The following is a 21,314-nucleotide window of genomic DNA, read 5'->3' on the forward strand; positions in this document are numbered from 1 at the left end:
AAGGGTCTTGCATGGGCAGGACCTAGGCCTCCTACACAGATGGGCAGCTCAGGCTTCCTGTGGGTCCCCTAGTAAAGGGAGCTGGGAGGAGGGGGGAAGAAAGTGGGGGAGGGGCCCTCTCTGACATGGACTCCCCATCCAGCTTCTCAATTACTACCCCCTGGAGGGACCACCTTGCCAGGCCACAGGGGAAGAGGACAGGCTGGGCCTTGATGAGCTGGGGTGGATGGGAAGGGGTTTCCCCCTTTTCTGAGGAATGGGACGAGGGGGGAAGGGAGGGGGGACTGGGAGGTGAGGAAAGGCAGGGTTACAACCAGGATGTAAAGTGAATAGTTGTGGAAAAAAGAAAAAAAAAGACATGTACATTCTGAAAAGCAAATGAGAAAGAAGGGAGAATATGGTCATCTTCTCAGGGCCCAGGGCAGCACTGTAGAGCCGTGAAATTCATTTTACCAGTATGAACAAAGTTGAGGCCCGCTCCTGACAACTGATTTGTGTGAACATAAGTAGTGGGTGTGTCACAGCACGCACACATTAGCTTGTGAAGCAACCAGAGCCACCTCACCTTGTCATCAAGATACCTAAATCTATCACAAAAGGCACCTTGGTGCTTGTGGATTTAGAGCAGTGGGGGTTGGGTGGCTTCCAGGGACGGCAGAGTTGGGGGGAGGGGAGGGGATGGTTTACCGAAGCTTTCAAGGGCACGTTAGCTTGCATATTTTAGATTCCGTTTTAGGGTTGCACTGTTGGGTGGTGGAGGTGGTGGCAGTGGTGGTGGTGGTGGTGGAGGTAGTGGAGGTGGCTGCAGTGGCTGCAGTGGCTGCAGTGGCTCTCCTTTGCCAGGCTTTCCGCTGCTCTGACATCTTTCCCAAGCCTACTTGACTACCTCCACCTCACTGGGGATTTGAAAGCTTGACACACAGCTGATAAGCCTTAGCTCAGAAGCTGGCTGCGGCTTCTACCCATAGGCAATACAGCACAGCCTGGTTTCTGCATTTTGTATGAAATTTCACGTCTCTGCAGGCACCTCCTTCCTTGGCCTAGACCCAAGTGTCTCCCTCACCGTCCTGTAGCTGGAAAGACACAATCCTTCCCTTAGAATTGAGTGAAGAAGCCATGGAAATATCTCTGGGCCCGCCCATCCTTTTCCTTTGGAGGGTCGCCATGTTCTGAGGGCTGGCCGGCTCTTCCCACCTCACAGTGATATGGCTTTTATACAGGCACATCCTCATGAGAGCTGAGCTGTCTAACTCCCCAGACAACTGAGCTTCCCCCTTGTGCACACCCCTGTCCCCCCACCTGCCTCCTTTCCCACTACCCAAGACAACCTCCTGGAAACTCTGAGAGCACAGCAGTCCTGGCGGCTCTTTTCAGACCTGTTGCCTCTCACATCCTAACATGGCTTAGCTCAGTCCACTCTCTAACTCCTTCCCATGGGCCGTCGCTGGCTCGGGGCTGTTTGAGAGCACTGAGGGAGAAAGAAGCCGAAAGACAATCTGCAGCTGGAGACTTTGGGACTCTTGGAGTCTTAGGAACTAAAAATCCTCTAGAAGACTTTACTGGGATAAAGATGGAGAGGCCTCATGCATCTATACACACACACCTCTCTCTCTCCCTCTCTCTGTCTGTGTCTCTCTCTCCCTCTCTCTGTCTGTGTCTCTCTCTCCCTTTCTCTCTGTCTGTGTCCCTCTCTCCCTCTCTCTCTGTCTGTGTCTCTCTCTCCCTCTCTCTCTGTCTGTGTCCCTCTCTCCCTCTCTCTCTGTCTGTGTCCCTCTCTCCCTCTCTCTCTGTCTGTGTCCCTCTCTCCCTCTCTCTCTCTGTCTGTGTCTCTCTCTCCCTCTCTCTCTCATACATATCTGCATGAAGGTTCGGAACACATAGCTCAGTAGTAGAGTTTTGTTTAACTTGTGTAAAGTCCTATTTTCAATTCCCATTTCTGCAAGTAAACACAAAACAAAGCCAAAAGAAAACAAAGGAAAAAGACCACCCAAGCCAACCAAGCAACCAACCACCACCAACCAAAAAAAGGTATAAAGCCTTAGCCTTATGGATATTGATAAAAGGTTCTTTGGAGGGGGGCTGGAGAGATGGCTTAGAGGTTAGGAGCACTGTCTGTTCTTTCAAAGGTCCTGAGTTCAATTCCCAGCAACCACATGGTGGCTCACAACCATCTATAATGAGATCTGGTGCCCTCTTCTGGAGTGCAGGTACACATGTGGGCAGAATACTGTACAAATTATAAACAGATAAATCTTTTAAAAACCCTTTATTTGGAAAATAATATCGGTATTGTCGTTATTGCTATTTGAGACAGGGCCTTACTCTTTAGCCCAGGCTGGTCCGTAACTTACCATATAGCTCAGGCTGGCCTTGAACTGGTGGCAATCCTCCTACTTTGAGCTTCCAAGCACTGGCATTACAGACAAGGGTGACCAAGTCTGGCTAAATATTATTTCCTTGGATCAGAATTCTGAAAATATCAGTCCCCATTGCTTCCTGTCTTATGGTATAAAATTACAGTAAGACCTTATCCTGTCAGGACAAGAAAAGCAAAGCTATTTTACCATTGAACCAGTTGTGCAAAAGGAGACACAAAAGGGAAAATTGGTAAGAATTCAAACACCCAAGTACTTTCATCAAATTCACCTTGCACACATATCCGGCCTCCCTCTCACACCCTCCCAACTTGTGTATCCCACCTAAAACAAACAAACAAACAAAAAAACCAAAAAACCCCAAACAAACCAACCAACCAACCAACCAAAAATTCGTGCCCCCCCCCCCAAAAAATATATATTTATAGCTATGGGGTCACACACTGAGGGGGCAGGGTGGACCTACGAGGGCCACCCCATTGAAGAAACCTGGTTCTTCCTCCCCAGCACCCATAAACTGTGAATAGCTTCTAGCTAGGGGTGGGGGCTGGAGAGCCTCCCCACTCCATGAATTTTGTTATGAAGGGTCTTAGACCAGGTTTCTCTGGAATATGGAGTAAAGCGGTATTGTGCCCAAACTCAGGACCACTGTCTGTCCATCCAGTGGCAAGCAGTTTGTCTGTCTGTCTGTTGGTAATGCTAACATTCTGAGTAGCTTCGTCATCAATGACACACGTTTACAAAGAGGTAAAACAAACTCCAGTAAGTTTCCTGATGACAGAAAGATGCAGCCAGACAGCAGTTCCCTCTGCAACAACTCAGTGTATTGGCAAACAGCAAAAGTGCAATCATGCGTGATCAAGCACAGTCAGACCCAGGTTGCTAACTGTCAGCAGTTGTGTGTGCGTGTGTGCATGCGTGCATGCGTGCATGAGTGGGTGCATGCATGTATGCATGGGTGCATGAGTGTTTGTGTGTATGTGTGTGTGTATGTCTGTGCCTGGGTAGTGGGGATGTTAATAGAGCATTCTGGGGTTCACCTGGGGTACACAGTTTCAACTCTATGTCCCTTCTCCTGTCTTTCTTGGCTGTGGAAAGGTTGTCTCCACATAAGGGAATATTTGGTGATTTCCTGAATGTGTAACTTTTTGATTAGTTTGTTTTATTCTTAAAAGAAAGAGGATGATTAAAAACAGAACCCAAGGGCCACTCTACCTACAGAGTAAGGAAAAAACAAAAAACCAGTCAAACATGTTCAGGGAACTGTCCCTTAGGGAGGGCAGTCACACAGCACGCTGTCATGGAAACCGAGAGGGGAGAGCACACTGCAAGAAGCAACCTGGAGGGGAAACCAGTGGGGACCAAGGACTCCGGGTGAGAACAAGGTCAGGGTGGGAATTGGTCAGAGAGAGGCCCCTTTCCTGGGGAAGAGATGTGGCCTACAAAATGACTCTCTAAAGCAAAGTTTGGCTGGATCCTTGTGTGAGACAGAAGGGAGATGAAAGATTCCCATAAGACATTGGGTGGTGCCAGTAATTTTCAGTTCTTTGTTGAAAGGATGGGAACCCATGATGCCCTGCGCCACTGTGCGTGACAGTTCTCGCTCCTCCCATATCTGCTGGAGGACACCTGACACTCCCTGTCAATCCATTATCAGAGGGGAAAAAAATGGCGCCGTCTTAGTCACCTTGTGACCTTCCCAGGTTCAGGCAGAGGTGTTCCCACCCTTCCCAGGGGCCCACGCCCTGCTCCCAATCTGTCAATATTGGCCCTGCTCGCTCTGTCTAGGCAGTGTGGGGTGTCCTCTGCTGGAACACTGGTGTCGCTACACATGCAGACGCTGCTGCAAGGCTTCTAGGCACAGGGAGGCACAGGGAGGCACAGGGAGGCACAGGGAGGCACAGGGAGGCACAAGGAGGCACAGGGAGGCACAGGGAGGCCCAGGGAGGCCCAGGGAGGCCCAGGGAGGCACAGGGAGGCACAGGGAGGCACAAGGAGGCACAGGGAGGCACAGGGAGGCACAGGGAGGCACAAGGAGGCACAGGGAGGCACAGGGAGGCACAGGGAGGCCCAGGGAGGCCCAGGGAGGCACAGGGAGGCACAGGGAGGCCCAGGGAGGCCCAGGGAGGCACAGGGAGGCACAGGGAGGCACAAGGAGGCACAGGAAGGCACAGGGAGGCACAGGGAGGCACAGGGAGGCCCAGGGAGGCACAGGGAGGCCCAGGGAGGCACAGGGAGGCCCAGGGAGGCACAGGGAGGCACAGGGAGGCCCAGGGAGGCACAGGGAGGCACAGGGAGGCACAGGGAGGCCCAGGGAGGCACAAGGAGGCACAGGGAGGCACAGGGAGGCACAGGGAGGCACAGGGAGGCCCAGGGAGGCACAAGGAGGCACAGGAAGGCACAGGGAGGCACAGGGAGGCACAAGGAGGCACAGGGAGGCACAGGGAGGCACAAGGAGGCACAGGAAGGCACAAGGAGGCACAGGGAGGCACAGGGAGGCGCAGGGAGGCACAGGGAGGCACAAGGAGGCACAGGAAGGCACAGGGAGGCACAGGGAGGCACAAGGAGGCACAGGAAGGCACAAGGAGGCACAGGGAGGCACAAGGAGGCACAGGGAGGCACAGGGAGGCACAGGGAGGCCCAAGGAGGCACAGGAAGGCACAGGGAGGCACAGGGAGGCACAGGGAGGCCCAGGGAGGCACAAGGAGGCACAGGAAGGCACAGGGAGGCACAGGGAGGCACAGGGAGGCACAAGGAGGCACAGGGAGGCACAAGGAGGCACAGGGAGGCACAGGGAGGCACAGGGAGGCACAGGGAGGCACAGGGAGGCACAGGGAGGCACAGGGAGGCACAGGGAGGCACAGGGAGGCACAAGGAGGCACAGGAAGGCACAGGGAGGCACAGGGAGGCACAGGGAGGCCCAGGGAGGCACAAGGAGGCACAGGAAGGCACAGGGAGGCACAGGGAGGCACAAGGAGGCACAGGGAGGCACAGGGAGGCACAAGGAGGCACAGGAAGGCACAGGGAGGCACAGGGAGGCACAAGGAGGCACAGGGAGGCACAAGGAGGCACAGGGAGGCACAAGGAGGCACAGGAAGGCACAGGGAGGCACAGGGAGGCACAGGGAGGCGCAGGGAGGCACAGGGAGGCACAAGGAGGCACAGGAAGGCACAGGGAGGCACAGGGAGGCACAGGGAGGCACAGGGAGGCACAAGGAGGCACAGGGAGGCACAGGGAGGCACAGGGAGGCACAGGGAGGCACAGGGAGGCCCAAGGAGGCACAGGAAGGCACAGGGAGGCACAGGGAGGCACAGGGAGGCCCAGGGAGGCACAAGGAGGCACAGGAAGGCACAGGGAGGCACAGGGAGGCACAGGGAGGCGCAGGGAGGCACAAGGAGGCACAGGGAGGCACAAGGAGGCACAGGGAGGCACAGGGAGGCACAGGGAGGCGCAGGGAGGCGCAGGGAGGCACAGGGAGGCACAGGGAGGCCCAGGGAGGCACAGGGAGGCACAGGGAGGCACAAGGAGGCACAGGAAGGCACAGGGAGGCACAAGGAGGCACAGGAAGGCACAGGGAGGCACAGGAAGGCACCGGGAGGCACAGGGAGGCACAGGGAGGCACAGGGAGGCACAAGGAGGCACAGGGAGGCACAAGGAGGCACAGGGAGGCACAGGAAGGCACAGGGAGGCACAGGGAGGCACAAGGAGGCACAGGGAGGCACAAGGAGGCACAGGGAGGCACAGGGAGGCACAAGGAGGCACAGGGAGGCACAAGGAGGCACAGGGAGGCACAGGGAGGCACAGGAAGGCACAGGGAGGCACAGGAAGGCACAGGGAGGCACAGGGAGGCACAGGAAGGCACAGGGAGGCACAGGGAGGCACAGGGAGGCACAGGGAGGCACAGGAAGGCACAGGGAGGCACAGGGAGGCCCAGGGAGGCCCAGGGAGGCACAGGGAGGCACAAGGAGGCACAGGGAGGCACAAGGAGGCACAGGAAGGCACAGGGAGGCACAGGGAGGCACAGGGAGGCACAGGGAGGCACAAGGAGGCACAAGGAGGCACAGGGAGGCACAGGGAGGCACAAGGAGGCACAGGGAGGCACAAGGAGGCACAGGGAGGCACAGGGAGGCACAGGGAGGCACAGGAAGGCACAGGGAGGCACAGGAAGGCACAGGGAGGCACAGGGAGGCACAGGGAGGACCAGGGAGGCCCAGGGAGGCACAAGGAGGCACAGGAAGGCACAGGGAGGCACAGGGAGGCACAGGGAGGCACAAGGAGGCACAGGGAGGCACAGGGAGGCACAGGAAGGCACAGGAAGGCACAGGGAGGCACAGGGAGGCACAGGAAGGCACAGGGAGGCCCAGGGAGGCACAAGGAGGCACAGGAAGGCGCAGGGAGGCGCAGGGAGGCGCAGGGAGGCGCAGGGAGGCACAGGGAGGCACAGGGAGGCACAGGAAGGCGCAGGGAGGCACAGGGAGGCACAGGGAGGCACAGGGAGGCCCAGGGAGGCACAGGGAGGCACAAGGAGGCACAGGAAGGCGCAGGGAGGCGCAGGGAGGCGCAGGGAGGCACAGGGAGGCACAGGGAGGCACAGGAAGGCGCAGGGAGGCACAGGGAGGCACAGGGAGGCACAGGGAGGCACAGGGAGGCCCAGGGAGGCACAGGGAGGCACAAGGAGGCACAGGAAGGCACAGGGAGGCACAGGGAGGCACAGGGAGGCACAAGGAGGCACAGGAAGGCACAGGGAGGCACAGGGAGGCACAGGGAGGCACAAGGAGGCACAGGGAGGCACAGGGAGGCACAGGGAGGCACAGGGAGGCACAGGGAGGCCCAGGGAGGCACAAGGAGGCACAGGAAGGCACAGGGAGGCACAGGGAGGCACAGGGAGGCACAGGGAGGCACAGGGAGGCACAAGGAGGCACAGGGAGGCACAGGGAGGCACAGGGAGGCACAGGGAGGCACAAGGAGGCACAGGGAGGCACAGGGAGGCGCAGGGAGGCACAGGGAGGCACAAGGAGGCACAGGGAGGCACAGGGAGGCACAGGGAGGCACAAGGAGGCACAGGGAGGCACAGGGAGGCACAAGGAGGCACAGGGAGGCACAAGGAGGCACAGGGAGGCACAGGGAGGCACAGGAAGGCACAGGGAGGCACAGGGAGGCACAGGGAGGCCCAGGGAGGCCCAGGGAGGCACAAGGAGGCACAGGAAGGCACAGGGAGGCACAGGGAGGCACAGGGAGGCACAAGGAGGCACAGGGAGGCACAGGGAGGCACAGGAAGGCACAGGGAGGCACAGGAAGGCACAGGGAGGCACAGGGAGGCACAGGGAGGCACAGGAAGGCACAGGGAGGCCCAGGGAGGCCCAGGGAGGCACAAGGAGGCACAGGAAGGCGCAGGGAGGCGCAGGGAGGCGCAGGGAGGCACAGGGAGGCACAGGGAGGCACAGGAAGGCGCAGGGAGGCACAGGGAGGCACAGGGAGGCACAGGGAGGCCCAGGGAGGCCCAGGGAGGCCCAGGGAGGCACAAGGAGGCACAGGAAGGCGCAGGGAGGCGCAGGGAGGCGCAGGGAGGCACAGGGAGGCACAGGGAGGCACAGGAAGGCGCAGGGAGGCGCAGGGAGGCACAGGGAGGCACAGGGAGGCACAGGGAGGCCCAGGGAGGCCCAGGGAGGCACAAGGAGGCACAGGAAGGCACAGGGAGGCACAGGGAGGCACAGGGAGGCACAGGGAGGCACAAGGAGGCACAGGAAGGCACAGGGAGGCACAGGGAGGCACAAGGAGGCACAGGGAGGCACAGGGAGGCACAGGGAGGCACAGGGAGGCCCAGGGAGGCCCAGGGAGGCACAAGGAGGCACAGGAAGGCACAGGGAGGCACAGGGAGGCACAGGGAGGCACAGGGAGGCGCAGGGAGGCGCAGGGAGGCGCAGGGAGGCGCAGGGAGGCACAGGGAGGCACAGGGAGGCACACGGAGGCACAGGGAGGCACAGGGAGGCACAAGGAGGCACAGGAAGGCACAGGGAGGCGCAGGGAGGCGCAGGGAGGCACAGGGAGGCGCAGGGAGGCACAGGGAGGCACAAGGAGGCACAGGGAGGCACAGGGAGGCGCAGGGAGGCGCAGGGAGGCACAGGGAGGCGCAGGGAGGCGCAGGGAGGCGCAGGGAGGCGCAGGGAGGCACAGGGAGGCACAGGGAGGCACAGGGAGGCACAGGGAGGCACAGGGAGGCGCAGGGAGGCGCAGGGAGGCACAGGGAGGCGCAGGGAGACGCAGGGAGACGCAGGGAGGCACAGGGAGGCACAGGGAGGCACAAGGAGGCGCAGGGAGACGCAGGGAGGCACAGGGAGGCGCAGGGAGGCGCAGGGAGACGCAGGGAGGCACAAGGAGGCACAGGGAGGCACAGGGAGGCACAGGGAGACGCAGGGAGGCGCAGGGAGGCACAGGGAGACACAGGAAGATGCTGCGGCTGGTCTGCTCAGGGCGACTCTGTTGGCAGTGGCAGCAGGAAAAGTATTCCTTGGTTCTGCTCGTGGGTTGTGAGGACGCAGGGAAGCAGCTAGGTCCCTCTTGGCATGGGGATTCGCTGGCAGTGAGTGAAAGGTCTCATGGCTGGAGACTGGGGCTCAGTCCCCGCTGAAAAGCGAGAATTCAAAGGCCAGAAAGGTGGCGAGGGAGGGTGGGGCGTGATGGCCACTTCTGGTGGAGACGAATCACACCCACGGAAGAGGGTCAGTCTTCTTAGAAATAATAGGGGGTCTCTGAAGAACGTTCACCCAGGCCCAGCTTTCTGCATGGCTGGCCCTGTGATGATGAACTATGCTCTTTTAGAGACCTGCAATAGAGGGGACTCTGGCTAGGGGGCGCTATAGAGAGATCTCTAGCCTGGGGAGAGGGTAGCTGACGTCCAATTGTTTTCTGTCTGTCTGTTCTCTCTCTCTCTCTGTCTCTCTCCACCCTTTCCCCTCCCTGCCCCCCCACCCCCCCCACTCGCCTCCAGTTCCAAATATTCTCAGGTTCCTAGACTGAACTTCTAGAATATTTTGACCAGTAATTTAAAAAAGTGTAAAGGCTTGACTTTGGCTTTGGCTACTTCGGAGGCGTTTTGAAGAACATTTTTGCTTGTTCAGTTAAAAAAAAAATGTTAGGGGCTGAAGAGAGGGCTCAGTGGTTAAGAGCACTGGCTGCGTTTGGAGAGGACCTGGGTTCAGTTCCCAGCATGGACAGGGCATCCCACAATTGTCTGCAATTCTGGTTCCAGGGGACCCAGTGTCCTCTTCTGGCACCCATGGACAACACCTGGCATGCATGCACACATACATATGCACAGCCAAATGCTTACACACAGAAAAAAAACTCCTTTTTCAAAAAGAAGTTGAGTCTTTGGCATGGGTTGCTCGGGTTAACTCTGCTACACCCCCAGTGTGACGCAAAAGCTTGTGGACGGACTTGCACTGGCAAAGAGCAGAGGGCAGCTTGGAGCTGCTCCTGATGCCGCCCTTCCCCCGCCACGGTCTCTCAGGGCTGTGGGAGTGCTCTTGGCATCTCCCTGGGACGTGTGCGTGCGGGACAGGGATGCATAGTTCATTTGAGGAGCTGGGGCTGTCGCTCCCCCTCAACCTAAAACCCGCACAAACCACATCATAATAACATGAAAGGCAGAAGGGGCCGGAAAGTCGCCTCTATGAAAAGTGACCGTCTTCTCCACGCTCGGTCTCCATTCTGCGGCCGTAATGGCAAAGTACGTGCAGCCATTAGGAAGTCTAGCCAGGCCTGGTAGGCCAGGTGCAACCCCAGCTGCTTTAAGAGGAGGGCGATGCTGGCTCAAAGCTAACCCAGGTTACTTAGTAAAACAGTAAGCCTAGAGCTGGGGGATGGCGAAGCTCTTGCCTGGCAATGTGAGATGCTATTCTTTTCCTATCACCCTTTCAAGAAAATAACATTTTGGGAGCTAAAGCGATGATGATGTGGTGGTTAGGGTCACTGGCTGCTCTTTCCGTGTGTTCAGGTTCAATTCCCAGCTCCCCATCACCTGTAACCCCAGCTCCAGGGGACCCAGCATCCTCTCCTGCTCCTTGTAGACACAGGCGTGTGTGGTGCACGGACGCAACATGCAGGGAAAACACTCGTATGCATAAAGTAAAATAAAGTAAATGTAAAGAATTTTAAAATAGCATTTTATTCAAGGCCCAGACAAAGGCCACAGTTTCCCCGGGGGCGTGAGAGAGCCCCTTCCTGCTTCACTTTAACCTGCCGGTGTCTCAGTGTTGGAGCGGTGATGTGAATCTGTCACCCGAGTGATTTGGGAGGCCACCATTTATTTATTTCTGGATCTTTTAAAATACATTTAAAACCACTAAAAGGCAGCATCTCGGGTCTTAAATTTAAGGTATTTAAGCTGTTTCGGGTGGGAAGTGTGTCCTGGCGAGGCACGCGCCTCCGACTAAAACAAGAGCTCTGGCTTCTCTTGCTAACTGTGTGGACAGCGATTCCTGTGCTGGGCTTGGGAAGGGTGGGGGAGGGGAGGGAGCTGGCAGGAGAAGCAAGGACATCTGCCCTTTGTGGGGCTGGAGAGGCCCCTGGGGACCCAGCAAGGAGAGGAGACTAGTTACCTCTTTAGAAAGATCTCAAAGGGATAACACTTCTTGAAATGGGGGGGGGGGTAAGGAAGGGAAGTTGGGGTGCACATTAACTTGCATAATCACTCACCAGTGGGGTTTGTCATGGGCAAAGTGGGGGGCACAATGGTGGGAGGTCTGGACAGAGAAAGCTGTGTCAGTGTTGTGTGACAGACTTTCCCTACAGAGATGCTACACACACACATACACTCACACATTCTCACACACACACACACACTCACACACACACACACACACACACTCTCACACACACACTCACACACTCACACACACACACTCACACACTTTCACACACACTACTCATATATACACTCACATTCTCACACTCACATTCTCACACACATTCACACTCTTGCACACACACTGAAATGCACTCTCACTGGCACATACTCATATACTCGCACACATACTCTTACACACACTCAAACCCACACACATCCACATATCACTTATACTGAAACGTATTTGCTCACACTTCACACCCCCCACAAACTCTCACATACTTGCACACGTACTCCAAACACATGCGCACTTACACATATGCTCTATACTCACTCATACACATGCTCAAACACACCCCTCACACGCTCACATACATATACTCACACATTCAAACATAATCAAGTACACTTTCGACATTCTCACACACACTGGTAAACTTACACGTTCACACGCATATACACATGCTCACCCACACTCATCTGTACTCAGTCACACTTATACAGTTACCCACACATCCACACACACTCATACACAGTCTCTTCCACACACAAGCTCACACGCACTCGTACATGCTCACACAGACACTCACGCCCACACTCATCCCCTTACACACTCACACACACTCCCAGCCACACTCTCACAGCCACACTCACACCACACTCACACCCCCACACTCACCCCCATGACCACACTCACCCCCACCCCTCTACACACACACACACTCACCCCTACAGCCACACTCACACTCACCCTTACACACACTCACACTCACAGCCACACTCTCACAGCCATATTTACAGCCACACTCACACCCACTCTCATACCCACACTCCACTTACACCCACACTCACACATTCACACTCACACACATACATGTTTACTCACTCCAAAAAAGGGAGCCCACAAAGACCAAAGCAACAGTTGCACCAATGTCTAGATTTATAAGGTGAGGAGTTTTATTTTGGGGGCAGGGGGTTGTTGACAGGAGCATAGATGAAGGGGTTCTGACATGGAGCCGGGAGAGGAGGGGAGGGGGGAGGAGGGGAGGAAGGAGGGAAGGGGAGGGGGGAGGGGAGGGGAAGGGAGGGGAGGGGAAGGGAGGGGAGGGAAAGGCCCACCAGGCGTAGGTGATGACTCCCTCAGACCTGCAACCCTGAGCTCTACACAGGCAGCTCTACAGTTAAACATCTTTCCAGTTTGGCCCACGAGGAGCCTCTCCCGAGCCTCGTTCACTCCCTCGTTCTGTAGGGAGGCGCCCTCAGGAGCTCTGGCTTCTGTTCCTCCTGGAATAACCAACTTTTGTTTACTTCCTGTTCACCATCTGAGGCTCCAGACCAGGCACCATCTGAGGCTGAGGCTTGTCAGCCCGTGGGTCACAACCCCTTTAGGGGCGTCAAAAGGCCCTTTCACAGGGGTCACCTAAGACCATCAGAAAACACGATATTAACATTACGACTCACAACCGTAGTAAAATTACAGTTACGGTGTATCAATGGAATAGCTGTATGGCTGGGGGTCACCCGACGTGAGGGGCTGTAATAAAGGGTCGCAGGGCTAGGGAGGCTGAGAGCTGCTGCTCTAGAGCCCCCCGTCTCTCCTGGAGCCAAGGCTTCCATTTGGAGGGAGTGCCGCAATCCTGAGGAAGTTGGCGTGTGTGTGTGTGTGTGTGTGTGTGTGTGTGTGTGTGTGTGTGTGTCAGGATGGCCTGGCCTCTCAGGCTGGGAGGGAAGATGTGAAGCTCTCATCTTGTTTTTCACTATGAGGTGATCAGACGGCCTTTGTGGTTCAGCCTCAGTCATGAGTAGGCGCAGTCAGCTCTGCCCTGGGATGAGCAGCCTGGGGGTGGGTGGGGCTGGTCCTGCTGTCACTGTCACCCTTTTGTTTTACTTTGTGTGTGTGTGCACAGCGGTGAGTGCATTTGTGTCTTTGTGTGTGCCCTGTGAGTACATTTGTGCGTGTGAGTGTGTGTGTGTGTGCAGGGTGACTATATTTGTGTCTCTGCGTGCACGGTGAGTATGTTTGTGTATGAGTGTGTGTGTGTGTGTGCAGGGTAAGTGCATTTCTGTTTCTGTGTTTGCACTGTGAGTATATTTGTGTGTAAGTGTATGTGTGCAGAGTGAGTGCATTTGTGTCTCTGTGTGTGCATGGTGAGTACATTTGGAGTGTGTGTGAGTGTGTGTGCGCAGGATGACTGCATTTGTGTCTCTGTGTGTGCACTGTGAGTATATTTGTATGGAAGTGTGTGTGTGCACTGTGAGTACATTTGTGTGTGTGTGAGTGTGTGTGTGTGTGCAGGGTGAGTGCATTTGTGTCTCTGTGTGTGCACGATGAGTGCATTTGTGAATGTGTGCATGTGTGTGCAGGGTGGGTGCATTTGTGTGCATGTGTGTGTGTGCAACAGAAGTTAACTTGGTATTGTTTTTTAGGCACTGTCTGGCCCGTGTTCTTCAGGTAAGGTCTCTCACTGGAGCCCCTGTTTCCCAGGCGGCCGTGAAGCCTAGGGTGGTACTGTTATCTGCAAACAAACCCAATCTACCCATCTTCAGGCGAATGTTTCTCCATCTCTGGGTTCCCCTCTCCCTTTTCAGTGTGTAACCCTTAACCATCCTTTGTAACGTAGCTCACAGGTGTTCCTCCTTCCCTGCTTCCTGCATCGCTTTTTCTGTTTCCATTTTCTTGCTCCTGGTGTGTGTGTATGGTGGTGTGCCAGCCCATGACAGCCAGCAGAGAGCCTCTGTTTCTAGCTACATTCTGTCACGTCGTGTGATAGGTTGAAGTCAGCTCTGGTGGCTGTTTTTATGCTACATAGATTAGAAAATACTCCAAATCAGGGCTCCCCCCGCCCCTCCCCCCCCCTCAGCCAACTGGAGAGCAGCCATTAAACACTGAGCAGCACACGCCGTCTCTACTGCGCATCTGTGTGCTGCTCGGGGATAACAAATTTCTTGAGGGAGGGGACTGTGTCTTCATTTTTTCATCCTCAAGAACACAGCAGAGTGGAGTTTTACTTCAGGAGACTTGCAAGGCGAGCAGAGCCGTCTTGTAGTTAGTTCAGTGGTGTGGGTAGACAGGGATCAGAGGGAGGGGCCCATCGGCACAGGCCCAGGTCCACCAGTGCAGGACTGTCTTGGGTTGGGTCCTGGTCCAGGGTGGAGGTGGGATGGATGGGCAGACAGGATCCCCAGGCAGTCTTCATCATAAATGGAGAACCTACGAGGCGGTGTCTCGTGTGCATGGTTGTCCCTGTCTGTCCCCGAGGCTGGTGCCCGTTTCATCTCAATTCTATGGAACAGTAGAGGCGGTGTGGGAGGCAGGCCTAGGCTTAGCTTTCGGGTCCCAAATCCCACCCAGTACCACACTCAACATTTCCGGTATTTATGCAACATGGCCACTGGTGGATCCCTTGGTCACAGATCTAAGTGTGTCCTGAGGTCGGCAGGGTTGATTTCCACTCATCCTGTGCCCAGTGAAGCTGAAAAACAATCCAGGCAAGTGAAGAACGGGGTGCCTTCTGTCTCTGTGTCCCTGCAGACAGAATGAAAGGATTCAGTTCACAGGCACACATGTGAGAGCACCGTGGCCAGCAGGCGTGAGAAGCAGCTGGCTGTCTCCATCCCCACTGCGCTAACTGGGAAGGTGTGTTTGGGATTAGAGGAAGCCTGCTGCTCCTTGGGAGCCGCTCTGGTTTTGGCTTTGTTTCCTCACTCCCACTCTCTCGGTTTTGACTGTGGATAAAAAAAGGATTTCTGCGGTAAAGACATAAGGCTTGGAGGCAAGGTGGCATGTCAGAGCCTTGTGCCATCTCACTGGTACCTGTGGCCTGCCAGGTGCCACTACGGAGAGATGCACGCTTAGCAGGAGTGTGTGTGTGTGTGTGTGTGTGTGTTGCAGTTGTTCCACAGCAAAGCTGTCGACAACCTGTGACACTTGCTCCTGAACACAGCTTAATGGCTGCTTTCCTGGCCATCTACAGGGAAGCCAGCGGGAAGGTGCGGCTGGTCTGGCTCCCTGACAGCCCAAGGGAAGGAAGCATCGCATGGCAGTGGAAAATTTAGGCAGCTGTAAAGGAAACGGCTGTACGCCTACTTCCACTTCTCCATCATTACGGGTAATTGAGTGTTGACTGCTGTGTTTATTAGGCTCCTGCCTTTGGACTCCTGAGCCTTTATTCTGGTGTGAAGCTAGTGCTGTCTGGGCGGGTGCATCTCGGTGGCAGCAGCGGGGCTGGGATGGCACTTTGTCACTGAACTCAGTCTTTTCCACTTAACAGAGGAACTAAGGTGATCTCTGCCAGATATCTGAGCAGATATCTGAGAGGGGAGGGTGGAGCTGACAGACAGATGTGGGGCCTGTGATTGTCACGCTCGCTCACACGCTCCACTGGCCTGCAGAATGACACTTTAGTACTGACCGGAAGCATTTCAGAAGGAGGCCATCAGAGCAAAGGACGTGTACAAGGGTGGCCTGCCGCGGTCATGAAAGGTGTGGGAGGAGGTGCGTCCTGGGTTTCTGGGAAGGGTCACTTCCTTAGTGGCCAGCAGGTGTGTCCTGCCCTTCACTCTTGAGTGACTTCATTCAGGAGCTCGAGCCTCTTCCCTGGATGGGATTCAAATGCCGCTGCTTGATCAGTGATCAGGGACACTGATCACCTCTATTGAGTCCCTGCACTGTGCTCCGTAAATATGTGCAGCTGAAGTCTGAGTAAAAAGCACCTGCTGCTCTTCCGTAGGGACTGGAGTTCAGTTCTCAACATCCAACACCCACAGTGGTCAACTCACAGCTGCCTGTAACCCCAGCTTCTGGGGAGTCTGATGGCTTCTATAGGCACCTCACCAACATACTGAGAGAGTACACACACACACACACACACACACACACACACACACACACTTGCACACACGTGCACCCACACACACGTACCCACACGTGCTTACACATGCACTCACCCGTGCACGTGCACACACACACAATCTAAAAGAAAAAAAAGTGAAATTAAATCATTAAGAGAAAGTCCATTTCCAAAAACTGCTAAATGATGGACAGGTGCCTGGCACCTGCCCAGGCAGGAGCCCAGAGCTTGCTGGGATTGACAGAAAGAGGGGCAGAATGCTGCAGGGAACTGGGAGGGCCAGGGCGATGGGCTTACATACCATGGGTGAGGGGTGTCCCACCAGACAGATAGAGGAAGCCCCGAGGGGGGCCAAGGGGTGGGATCTGGGTTATTGTAGTTAGGATGGCTCAGCATCTTCCATACCATGTCAAACTGTGAGGAAGGCAAAGGGCTTGCTGGAAGTTGGGCTGAGTAGTGCTGGCACCATTGTATCTTAGCTAATCCTGGCTCTTTTATCTTCTCTTCACAGGCAGGTGACAAAGGCCAGCAAGAGGCAGGTCACCCGGGTGCAGCCTTTAGAGGCTAACAAGTGTTGAAGCCATGCCTCAGACCATCTGTGCAGGGTGGGCACGTGTCCTTCATTAGCGTGTAACTAGATCAGGACTGGGCGTGGAGCACCCACTGCCCCTCCTGTTAACTCCCCTCAGACAGTCTGGGCTCGGGACTGCACTGCTGACATGTTAAACGGTCCCACGCAAGCATTAGAGTCACAGCTTTACCCCCTAAATAGATAATGCCTCAAAGTAATTTCCATGGGGATATCACAGTCATTGAGGAAAAAAAAAATAGGCCTAGGGCAAAGAAAAGAAACAAACAAAAAACCCAACCCTTCCCCCCCCCCCCCAAAAAAAACCCCAAGCAACAAGGAGAAGCCATTTCCACTCCTGACAACACTCCTTCCCCAGGTCTGAGGGGAAGTGGGGAACATGGCTGCCCACCCTTGGGTGGCAGACAGGGGCCAACGTTTGGGACAAAGGCGAAATGTGCTTTTCGAGGCCGACTGCCTGATGTAGTGTGATGCTTTGTGATCTGGCATGGGTTCAGACCGCACGGAGGGCCATGGTGCTGGGCCGGCAGCAGTACTGTGGGGCCACGCCAGGGGCTGGGCTGGTAGGAGCTGGGCTCAGGGTCTCAGGGCTCACCCAGGGAGGACAGATGTGAAGGGAGAACCCGGGAGGGTGCGTGGTGAGTAAGAGAGCGAACGTGAGGGAGGAGCTGGCAGATGTGCTCGCCCGTTGGCAGTGGGTGGGCGCTGGCTCTCTGTTTCCCAGGAGCTCGTGTCTGGTCCTCCCAGGTAACCTTCATCCATCTAGTCCACCCACCCTCCATGTCTTCTGGAAAGCCCTAGCGTTCAGGGCTGGGAGCTCTGTCTTCCAGTCTTCCCTCACTGTCATGATCTCCTCTCAGGGATGCTGGGGAGTCCCTGTGATGTGGTGGCAACCCAGCTTTTATGCCTCAATTCCTACTGCACCCAAAGCAGGGCTTGGGGGGGGGGTGGTAAGGCAGGCCACGATCTCTTTTGTTAACTCCTTGTCTGCAGACTGTCACCGGGCTCAGGCCAACACTGTGTTTTCAAAGTCAACAGGACAAGGCCTGTCAAACACCATCCTTAAAAAGTACTGAGGTAGTTTCCCCGCTGACGCCAACACACACACACACACACACACACACACACACACACACACACACACACACACACCCAACAGGAGGTAGATGGTGCTCTCATGGAGAGAAAGGATGGCAAGATCCCCTGTCTCTTCCAGTTTGTGGCATGTGGACTCCGGAGGCACCAGAAAGCCGGGGGTCCACTCTCCTGGCTCACATCTGAACTCACAATTTGCATTTCTCCTCCTCTAACCTAGTCCTGTGGCCTAACACTCCCTGCAGCCCCTCCTACTCTGTGCTGGTCCACCCACCTTCCCCACCCTCTGAGGTGTGAGCCGAAACCAAAGAGAGTCCAGACACAGCTAAGTTCTTTCTACACGCGTCCTGGTATGTGCTTGGGAGCAGTGGCCTAGGAAGAGGCAGCCAATCCAGATGCTGACTGGGCGCTGCAGTGGGTTCTGAAAGCTGCGGTCTGGGGCAGCTGTTGAGAAACACAGGGAGGTGAGGGCAGCTCAGGACAGAAGCTGAAAGATTCGGGTCATGTGGCCTGTGAACATGTGAGATTCCTTCCCAGGGAGGAAAATGCTGCCGGGTCATCATGCAGGTTTGCACTGAATGCCCAGAGTCCAGGCAGGGGCTCTTGCTGCCTGAGAACCCTCTACCTCTCCTCCGTGAGAGAAGGAGGAATGAGGCAAAGCTGTGATGGACCAGACCACGGCGCATTAGCAGCTATCAGGGCTGCCAGCACAGATGTGGAGTGGAGCGGGCATGGGGAGAGGAAGTCAGGAAGGGGAACACACTGTACCATCTGGGGTTCACAGAGGTGCTGGGAATCCCTGTGCCAAACACCACCACGAGATGTCCTTGGAGAAACTCTCCCGAGCCCATTTTCCACCCTCATGATTCTCTTCTCCTGGGGTTGTTAGTAGAGTAAAAATGAGAGTAAAAAAAGTACACACACACACACACACACACACACACACACACACACACACACTCATACACCCATGCATGCATGCACGCACATACACACATACATGCATGCACACACCCATACCCATGCACACGCATGCATGCATACACCCACACCCATACACCCATGCATGCATTTGCGTGCTCGCGCGCGCGCACACACACACACACACACACACACACACACACACACACACACACACACACACACACACACACACAAGAAGGAAGTACCAAACCAGTGAGGAGACTTTCAGGTCCCACCAGCTGCCTCTGCTCCTGGGGACAGTACCTCAAGAAGCTGTCTCTGCTGTGGAGAGGGAGGAGCTTGGGGAGACGGCTCTGTGAAACTGGGCCCTCCTTTCTGCTTCCCAGCATCCCCACCAAGTAGGGCAACGATAATGTGTGTTGGCAATGATCTGGCTTCACGGATTTGCCTGGACAAGCCTGCTAAAACATCTTCATCATAAAATTCTGACATTATAATTTTTCTTACCAGAGAGGCAAATTCACTGCGTGACGGGGAATGGCAGGCAGGAGACAAGCCTTCTGCGGTGAGGAGTCTGTCCAGACGCCTCGTGACATCTGCATTTTTGGGTCTCCCTTGGTGTGGGAGACACGGCATAGAGGCATACAGACCCAAACAAGGCAGGCGTCTGAGGGAGGCGCGGGCCCCGGGGATAATCAGACAGTCCTAGAGACTCTGACCTTTAAAGGATTCGACACTGCATGATGAGTGTGGTACCCCAGAAGAGGAGGTGAAGTCACCAGCCCGCCCTGGTGCCCTGGAGGAGGAGGATTTTGAGAGAAGAGAAGACAGCCAGGGCAGCAGAGCTGGGCCTGAGCTCCATTTTGGAGGCAAAGGAGTTTCAAAGAGACAGCTCTGTGTGGGTCCATCAGGCATGACCATCCCCACGAGCTTACAGCTGCCCTTCAGATCCCAACCCCCCAGGCCACAGGAGCAGTTCCCAGCTGGTGGCACCAGGCTGCTTCCTTCCTGCCTGGGAACCCGCGGAGTCGGGGCTGGCTCTGCACACCGTTGCCAGGCTCCCCCAGAGCTCTCTGGAAGGGCTGAGCTCTGATCGGTCCTGAAGCGATGTTGGCATCTGAACCCTGTGTCCTCCGGTAGCTACATTTCACAGAGGAGAAACCGGAAGCTCAGGACGGCTAGGGGTCGGGCCCACAGTGGTCCCGAGCCAGGGGACTCAGGGCCTCGAGCAAAAGGCAGCTCTTCTATGCCTGCCTTATCGAAGGGGTCTCCCTGAGCATCACCGACTTCTTCAGGCCACAGGCCATGGACAGGGTTGAGTGAGCCGGGGTGCCAAGGTACAAGCACTTGGCCTTTCCTTGTACATACACTCTTCCTGTGTTATCACACCGCTTTCCTTGTAAAAGTCTGCTAAGCAGAGGCGAACATACCTCTCTGAACATGCAATGGGCTGTGAAGTGTGCCTAAAGCTCATAAAAAATGTAATTCAGGTCATAAATTTAATACATCCAGGTTAATGACTGAAGTAGCTCTATTTTAATCACTCAATTAGCAACGGTCTCATTTACGGGGTTTTCTCGTTGTTGTCATTTTGTATTTAAAAGGTTTTAAAAGAAGAATGTACAAGATCCGTTGTTTTCTATGTGAAGAACCAGAAAAGCTCTTCCGCAAACCCTTACAGCAAATGACTAGCCCGGGATGACGCCTGCGCTGTCACTGAGTGGGCTTCTAAAAAGTTTATTGCTACACTGGGCAGCAGGAATCACTTGGATTTAGGCTTTTGAAATAAAAGCTGCTCTAAAGCACAATTTGACTCATTTTTCTGAGAGAGGCCATCACGGCCCCGCCAGCCTCCGCCTACCGTCACCCGCATGGAGGCAAGACAGAAATTCTGACAGGAAGGGTTCCTCCCAGTGGTGCTGGAGGCGAGGCTGGATGTGGATAATGACCTCAGTGGTGGTACTACCGTGTAGGATTAGGGGGCTCCCCACCTTTGAGGGGCTGGGTGAGAAAGAGGTCCATGGGGTCTCTGAACCATGAGGAAGCCACGAGGAAGGCAGTGATGACGCCTGGGAGAAGCAACAGCCTGGTTCTTTCAGGTTTCAGTGGTTCTGTAGGGGACAGACAAAAGCCAGCACACAGATCTGGCAGCAGAGAGAGAACGCGGTCCGGGAGACACTGTACGGCTGGGAGGAGAGCTGGGGCTGGAACAGCAGAGCTGCCTGTCGGTGGGTGGCCCTGTGTAGTTCTCTCAGTGTGAACGGAGGCATAGGAGCACACATGTAGTCATGTTGTAGCATGTTAGTGAGCAGGGCACAGGTCTCCAAGACCCTTTAAGATGCCTGCACGAGAAACTGAGTCAATGCCGGCCATTCCACCACACAGAGAATAAACCCACGATGCATAGCTTGCAGTATTCTGGGTCAGAAGCTGGGCACAGCAGGACGTGTCTATATGATTCTCACACTTGGGAGCCTAAAACAGGAGGATCCTGAGTTCGAGGGCTAGCCTGGGTTACAGGCTAGCCTGGGTTACGGGGCATTCATGCCCTGCCAGGCGATAAGCTGGTATAAGCCAGGTTCTGTGCTGGGACCTCTCTTCATTTATTCGATTGCTCTTCACCAACTACTGTG

The 21,314-nt window shown here is 55.6% G+C and overlaps 1 long non-coding RNA gene across 1 annotated transcript; it reads left to right on the top strand.

The window, feature by feature from the left end:
- Positions 1–3,699: 3,699 nt before the first annotated feature.
- LOC311579300 lies at positions 3,700–20,478 on the top strand. The gene is made up of 3 exons (XR_014773112.1): positions 3,700–3,749; positions 15,198–15,332; positions 20,286–20,478. It is a non-coding gene; the product is annotated as an uncharacterized lncRNA (long non-coding RNA).
- The last annotated feature ends 836 nt before the right edge of the window (positions 20,479–21,314 follow it).

The sequence above is a fragment of the Acomys minous genome (genome assembly GCF_964271855.1).
Source record: "Acomys minous genome assembly, chromosome: 12".
In the NCBI taxonomy this organism is placed as follows: Eukaryota; Metazoa; Chordata; class Mammalia; order Rodentia; family Muridae; genus Acomys; species Acomys minous.